The sequence below is a fragment of the Hipposideros armiger genome, unplaced genomic scaffold, assembly GCF_001890085.2.
Source record: "Hipposideros armiger isolate ML-2016 unplaced genomic scaffold, ASM189008v1 scaffold_896, whole genome shotgun sequence".
In the NCBI taxonomy this organism is placed as follows: Eukaryota; Metazoa; Chordata; class Mammalia; order Chiroptera; family Hipposideridae; genus Hipposideros; species Hipposideros armiger.
The window spans coordinates 244,455-252,783 of NW_017732246.1; the positions used below are offsets into that span (position 1 = coordinate 244,455).

The following is an 8,329-nucleotide window of genomic DNA, read 5'->3' on the forward strand; positions in this document are numbered from 1 at the left end:
GTGCTTCAAGAACAAACACACTTTCTGTTCTGGTTTCTTCATTACTTAGAATATGTATCTCTTTGAGCCTAAGTGTATTTCCATATTTTTTTAGACTTTACCATGGTTCCTAAAATTCCCCAGGAATTCATTCTCAAACACCTGCTAGAATTGTTCTTACTCAACGGTTTCTCAGTGGAGGATTACACCCTGCCCACACTGTTCTACAGAAACTTTTCCCAGGAAACATAGCATTCATTGGTACTATGATACTTAATTTTAGGTTTTGTTCTGTTACGGTCTCCCTCGGTCTTCCAGAACACAAAGAGTATGAGGCTAAATTAGGGCAGATAGGCTAGAAGTTGAAAGTAGTGTTTTCTCTTTGCAAGAAAACACCCCAGGGGCAGACGATGCAGGAAATTGGTGTCACTGTGATGAAAAACAAATGAAAGCCTTTACAGCAGAAATGTCAGTCTCCAGTCATCTAACGTGTCCATCACTACATGTCAATGCAGATGTGTCGGGGAGGCAATATCCAATTGAGCATCCAAAAAATTCGCCCCCATCCCTTTTCCTTCTCACCATGTTTTCTATAGCGATTCTCCAGGATTATATGGAAGCAGTGGATGTGCTCAAAAAAATAATGTGAGTGCATATATGAATTTTAAGATTATTAGATTAATATATAACTGTAATGTATGACTCTTCATAAGGAAACAACTCCCTTGAAACTGTAATGTATTCCTCTTAATGAATGAATGCCATGGTTATTTTCTTGTATTCAGATATGGTTATTCTGATAAGGTCATTCCTGTTTCAGTTACCTGGAGGAAAAAGAATATCCTTAGGCAAGTAACAGGAATTGAGACAGAAGACCCTGAGAAGGTGGGCTGGAGAAAGAACTCTTGGTCTGGTCTTAAAAGATTCCAAATGTCTGGGAAGATTTTCCTCTGACAAAGTTTAAATAAAGGTGGCGCCCATTAGGAGGAAACAAACAGGAGGTAGAAAGAAATCTCAAAATCTCATTTGTTTCCCTGTGCTTCAGTTAGCTGCAGTTTATAAACCAGATTATTTAGATCATCCTTCTCTCTGAATTTATATTGTCTTTGTTATACTCCAGAAGCAAGGTATTTTGGGCCCAGTTGTCCAGTTTTAAAGGAGTGACCAGTTAGTTTTCTCCTGAGGCAGAAATAATCAAGGAGAAACACTAAGTAATGGTTCCATCTGGTGGCAATTTTGTCTTCAAGGGGACATTTGGCAATGCTTGTCACAAACTGGTGAAGGGGGAGATGCTATAGGCATCTAGTGGTTAGACCAGGGGTACTGCTAAACATCCTGCAATGCACAGAACAGTCCCTACTACAAAGAATAATACAGCTTTAAATGCCCATAGTGCCGAGATTGAGAAATCCTGCCCCAGAGTGAAGACGAATCTCCAGAGGATAGAATTGGCAACATGTGGCCAGTTCTTCCCCACTTCAAGGAGATTTTCCTTCTAATGCTACTTTGGAGGTTCTGGGGTGTTATTGCTATTGGGACAATTAACATTTCCTTACTCCAGTCTTAGGTAATACTCTTTCCTTATTCCCAAATGAGAGAAATCTCCTGACACCCCACACTCTCCAAGTCATTAATGCCAAATATGTATTGAGTTTATACCAGTCCTATAAAGCAAACTATGTACTGGGAAGACAAAGAAATTTGAGATGTTCCTTCCCAGAGATGTTTAAAGCCTCAGCTGGAATCTCTGAGTTGTCATTGTCTTCACACAAGTCCTTTTATAAAGCAACTTGATGATTTGGGAAAATGGGCCTTACTTCCTATTGTGATCAGGTAAGCTCCAGTCTTCTCCTGGGTTACTCTCAGACTCAGGAAGTCATTCTTAAGGTTTATAACAAATACCTGTGACATTAAGACATTGACAATGTATTGAATCGAACCAATCATGGGATCTGAAAATTGCTCGGTATTAATTGTCCGTGATTCTCAGATTGTGTTCTGCTTTGATCTCTGTGTGGGTTCATTTTATTTCTCAACTACCATACATATTGTTCATTGTGTTTTCCCTTGAGGGTCTGAGGATGGGCTTATTTCTGAATTATTTGGAAAACCTGATCGCTTGCAAGAATTCAGTTAAGTTGATGTCCACAAATATTTACCGAGTGCCTGTTACATATACTACAATTAAAATAAAATATGATTTTATCCCAAAAATCAGTGCAATGATTTGGCTCAATTTAAAAATGATTATGGCTCAATTGGTTAAGAGCTCTCTCAAGAGTGTGAGCTCTGAGCAACAGGGATTCAATGCCCGGCCTGAGCTGAGCTGCCACTGAGCTGCCAACAGGCTGCGGGATGACTCGCTAAAAATAAAAGAATAAAAAAAATAAAAATAAATAAAAATGATTATGTTTTTTCAGTTAAAATGTATTACTCTTGCCATGATGGTGCCTGAAACTTTTCAGGAATCAATATATCAACAAGTTGAAATTAAATCAACAAACATTTAATTAAAAAATGAAAATAAAATATTTGTCAAGCAGCTACTATGCATAAGAAGCTGTTTTAAACATAACTAGAGTAGAGTACAGTACAGATAGGAGGAGAAAAGATGGATAACAGCCTCCTAACCTCAAGTATCTTACAGATTAGGCCATTTTGGAGTTAATTCATTCCGAAGATTGTAAACAAATGTGTGTGTGTGTGTGTGTGTGTGTGTGTGTGTGGTGTATGCGGTGGGCTGCATGTTTTTACAAATGCCATTGTCCTACTAACTAGTGAAACATGTCCAACTGAGCAAGAGGGGGATGAGGGAGTAATATCAATCTTTCCTTGTAAATTCTGCCTTAAAAGTACCAATAGGATGTACAAAGTTAAATATTTTCTGTAAAAAATTGACATTTGTTTAGAAACTGTGAACAATTACAGATTTTTTTTTTTGGTTGGAGAGCTGTTGAAACAAAAACCAAAGCAAGAAATAAACTATTACATATCAAGTGATACTAAATTGTAGCAGAGAATTACCTCTTTTCTCACTGACCCCTTCACTCTCCCAACTCCCTCCACCGCATAAGTATGAATACAAAGAGAGAGGGAAGGTATCTGGCTGTTTCCATGAAAAATGACTCTCCGCTACAATCACCTTCTGTCAATAAAATGCTTATTTTCTGACATGTCAATTAGGTGATTCATAATCCAGATGACCATCCCCTTCCATTTAGTACTGTTGGACTGGGTTAAATGTCTTAAGTGTTTACCCTTTATGACCAGTGGCTTGGATCTGTTCTCAGTCAAACTGGGCCACTCATGACATGTTTGCCTGTAGGATTTCTCTTGAGGTAAAGTAACCATTATTATCAGATTTTAAACTGAACGGCAGATTAAGACAGTGGCTTTGCCATCAGCAGTGAAGAATGCTTGTTTTACAGTACCATGTATCCAAAATACAAGTTTGTGGGAAGAATTCAATGCAAAATAAATAGCCTATAATTTACAGAACCACAGTGAAGGGGGCTTGTGTGGCAGAGCTAGGGACTTCAAATGATACTCTGTTGTTCAAAAGCCAGTTATTAGAGAGGAATGATTTGTTCTAGCATCTTAAGCTAATTTTCCAAAATCTGACTGATAATGAACTAATCGTTTTTAAAAATTGAGATAAAATTCACATAACATAAAACCCACATTTTAAAGTATACAATTCAGTGACCACTAGTAGATAATATAATGATTTTAAAAAAGATTAGTGATTAGGATTCTAGGAGGGTGGAGGAGAATAAAAAATAAACATGTTGAAATTTTCATTAATTAATATATTCAGTTATATCTAATGAATGTTAAATAACTGCAGTATTAACATACTAAAATGCTCTTTCTGCAAAGCAATCTACAAATACATAATATGTTTCTATTCTACTGAAGGCACAAATTATTAACCCGTTTTGCAATTACAGTTATTAAGGCATTTAAGCTTTAATTCTGAAGAAAGGCAGATAGAGTTTAACATATCCACATTGTCAAATTTCTTTACAAAGATGAATGACATTTGGAGAATGTTTGAAAGGAAGTTTAGAAAATTGCTCTGGAAACTAGAAAACATAATTTTTGATAGATAAATATAAAGTTTTCTAAAAACATTTTTGCAAATAAGCTGAAATTCAGATAAGACTGCTTTCTACTATTTTGGAGTAGATGTTTGAATTAACACAGAACTCTCAACTTTAAAATGGCAGAATACTATGTAAGTGAAATAGTCTGGTTAAATAAGCTGATGAGAGACTTTTGAATAAATTAGTAGAAAATGGAAGATAAAAATTTGTTTGGGCTAGAAGTAAATCCTCTTAACCAGTGATTCTCAGCTAGAGGCGGAGGCATGTTCCCAATACAATATTGAGGCTCTTTCAAATTACAAACCTCTCTGTGGCATCCTCCCACCCCATCTCTGCCAAGATCTTCATTTGCCCACCTGGTCCAAGGTGAACAACAGCACCCTCCCCAGGTGAGACCAAACAAAGGAATATAACAACTGTTCTTTTTTTAAAAAAAATATTTTATTGGGAAATTGGAGAAGGGGAACTGTGTTGGGGAATCAGGGAAGGGGAACAGACAAGTTGCTGTCCTTTTGTTCTTCAGTTTAGTTGTGGAGAACATCACTTCACTGGCCCATGTTGGTATTGTGATCATTGCACTCTTCCTGGGTGAGGCAGTCGCTCACCAGCCATTGGGTGGCCACTCATGGCGGCTCACTGTAGCTCACGGAAGCGCACACCCACTGCCGTCCAGCCCCATTGCAGCCTATGCCATTGCCAGGTGGCTCACGGCAGCCCAGCTCTAGGTGGAGCTGTTGTTCACCATCTTAGTTATAGAGGGCGCGGTGTCAATGGCCCGCATGTGGGATTTGAACCGGGATCCTTCTGCTCAGAACTGGTGTCCCAAACCAACTCCTAACCAATGCACCACTCGGCCGGCCCTATAACCACTGCTCTTCACCAACAAAACTTTGTCTATTAGATAGACAGAAGTAGCTTTTTATTTAAATCACAGTCAGAATTTATGAGGTGTGATCAAATAATACTGAATTTTTAAATTAAAATAATTTATTACAGTAAAAGCCACATTGCCATTAATCCTTCTCAAAATACTTTTCCTCGCTTCTAACACACACATTCTATCATTCTTGCCACTTTCTAAAGCAGTTCTGAGAGTTCTCTTTTATTAGTGTCTTTAGCTGCACTGTCCTGGCTGCCCGATGTCCTGAATCGATTCAAAACGTTTACCTTTCATGGTCATTTTGACTTTGGGGAAGAGCCAGAAGTCGCACGGTGCCAGATCCAGTGAATAAGGTGGATAAGGACACACTGTAATGTTTTTATTTGACATAAATTGCTGTACTAGAAGCAATGTGTGACACCTTTCCATTGTGATCAAAACACATGGTGAATGCTGCTGCCGAGTGCCATCCCACGGAAGGGCAGGAATCTTCAATACGGGAAGCAGCGCGTCAAACCTTAGTAACAGTGTGTGACAAGTTTCAACTTGATCAGTGCAGTCAGTTATGTGTGAGCTATGGTTGAGAGAAGTTCTGTTTTAAAGTGTGCTGTAAATCATCCTCCATCATGACAATGTTCCGTGTCACACATCACTTCTGGTATACAGCAATTTCTGTCAAATAAAAACATTACAGTGTGTCCTCATCCACCTTAATCACCAGAGCAGGCACCATGTGACTTCTGGCTCTTCCCCAAAGTCAAAATGATTCAGGACATCGAAGCAGCCATGACTGCACAACTGAAGCCACTCACAAAAGAGGACTTCCAGAACTGCTTCAGATAGTGGCAAGAATGATGGGGATAAGTGTGTTCAAATTGAGGCAGAGGTTTTGAGAGGGATTAAAAGCAATGTGTCTTTTACTATAATAATTTTTTTATTCAAACATTCACATATTGTTTGATCACACCTCATATAGTAATTCAGTAAAAAGTTAAGAATTATCTCTATATTATCTGTGAAGAAAAGGGAGTACTAAGTAACTAACTACAGAAAACACTAGAGGAAAGTATTTTATTTAACCTATTTAAGAGCCCCAGAGTCCCTCTTTTCTTGGAGCACTGGAAGAAGGTGGTCCTATTTCCATGCCAGGCACAGCCATGGCTTATGGTCCCAAGAGCATCAGAAGCATGTAGCAGCACCAAAGCATTGGATGCTGGATAAACTGACCAGTGTGTTTGCTCCTCACCCATCTACCAGTCCCCACAAGCTGAGAGAATGTCTCTCTCTCTCTCTCTCATTTTTTTAAGGAACAGACTGAAGTATGCCCTAACAAGAAATGAAGTAAAGAAGATCTGCATGCAGCCATTTATTGAGATTGATGGCAAGGTACAAACGGATGTAACCTACCCCACTGGTTTTATGGATGTCATCAGCATCAACAAGACTGGAGAGAATTTCCATCTGATCTATTGTATGACACCAAGGGTCGCTTTGCTGTTCATTGTATTAAACCTGAGGAGGCCAAGTAATAGTTGTGCAAAGTGAGAAAGATCTTTATGGGCACAAAAGGAATCCTTTATCTGATGACTCATGATGCTTGCACCATCCACTAACTTGGTCCCCTCATCAGGGTGAATGGCACCATTCAGATGGAACTGGAGACCGGCAAAATTACTGATTTCATCAAATTTGACACTGGCACCCTGTGCTCAGCAACCAGAGGTGCTAACCTGGGAAGAATTGGTGTGATCACCAATAGAGAGTGAAACGCTGGTTCTGTTGATGTAGTTTGTGTGAAAGATAACAATGGCAACAGCTTTGCCACCTGGCTCTCGAACATTTTCTTCATTGGCAAAGGCAACATACCATGGATTTCTCTTCTCCATGAAAAGGGTATCTGCCTCACCATTGATGAAGGGAGAGACAAGAGACCGGCAGCCACACAGAGCAGTGGGTGAAATGATCTGTGATGTGATTGGAAGAGTCTTTGTACTTAATTCAAGATAATATAGCATGATTAGCATGATTAATTGCCAAATAAAAAAAGCCTCAGTCATTACAAGCACTTTGGCACTATCATTTACATAGAAAGAATTTTATTTCATTAAAATATAACTGCCACCGACCTCTGCTTGGCCATCTTTTTTACACTATAGCTATGTTTCCTGAAAGAGTTGTGATGTGGGAGAATTTGATAAACAACTATGGGACACCTTGAGTTAAATTGAAATTAGTTTATGCACCACAGGTCTTCTCAGATACTTTAATTTACTACTGACACGCCAAGAGGGGCTTATCTGATGAGCAAACCTTGCCATCTTCTCAGTATTTTGATTTGTATTTTTCATTAGTAAAGTTGTAGAATATTTTTTCATCTTTTTATTTTTTTCTGTACATTGTCTTTTCATATCCTTTACCTATTTCTCTACTGGGTTGTTGATCTTTTTCTCACTGCTTTTTAGCAGTTCATTCCTTTTCTATTACACATGTTGTAAATATTGTCATTCTGTCATTTGTCCTTTTATTTGATGGTGCTTTTCTTGAAACAGAAGTTTTTGTTTTTGAGTACACAAATTGGTAATCTTCATATGATTTTGGGGGTTTGAATTTTAGAAAAGCCTGTCCCACTCCCAGATTAAAAAATTCTTTTTCTATATTTTTTTCTAACAACTGCATAATATTTAAAATATTTCAGTGCCAATAGAGCTTTCTACAGTGATGGAAATGCTCTGTATCTGTCCCATATCTTATGGTGGTACCAGCAACATGTGGCTGTTGAACACTTGAAATGTGGCTAGGGGAGCTGAAGATGGGGTAGAATTGAATATAGATGAAGATCCAATTATTCTAACACTATTTATTAAATCATCCTTTGAAACACTATTTATTTTTCTCCATTGATTTGAAAAGTCTCTTTTAAATTATTCTTTATCTAGCTGGCAAGGCAGTTCTGTCATTTTACTTCTTTCTCAAAATTTATTAGCATCCCTTGTATATTTTATTTTCCCCATGAAGTTTAGAATTGACTTGCCAAATTCCATAAAAATATTCTCTTAGAATTGTAATGAAGGTTTTGATGATAAGCTATATTTGGAAAATAATTGACATTTTAATGATATTGAGCTTTCCCTGTAGCTATTCTAGTTTTAGTCTATAGTTTTACTCCTAACTCTATTTTTTGTTAGATTATTTCTAGATATTTTATATCTTCTTTGTTGCTATTGAAAATAGTCTCTCGTGAATTAAATCTTGGAGTATAAGAAAGCTATTGACTTTTACATGTTGATTTCGTATCTATTTACCTTGCTGGACTTTCTTTCTTCTTCTTCTTCTTTTTTATTTTTTTTAAAGATTTTATTGAGGA

At 37.6% G+C, this 8,329-nt stretch overlaps 1 pseudogene; it reads left to right on the plus strand.

Annotated features, from left to right (window-relative positions):
* Positions 1–1,785: 1,785 nt before the first annotated feature.
* On the plus strand, positions 1,786–6,928 carry LOC109375036 (40S ribosomal protein S4 pseudogene; annotated as a pseudogene).
* Positions 6,929–8,329: the final 1,401 nt, after the last annotated feature.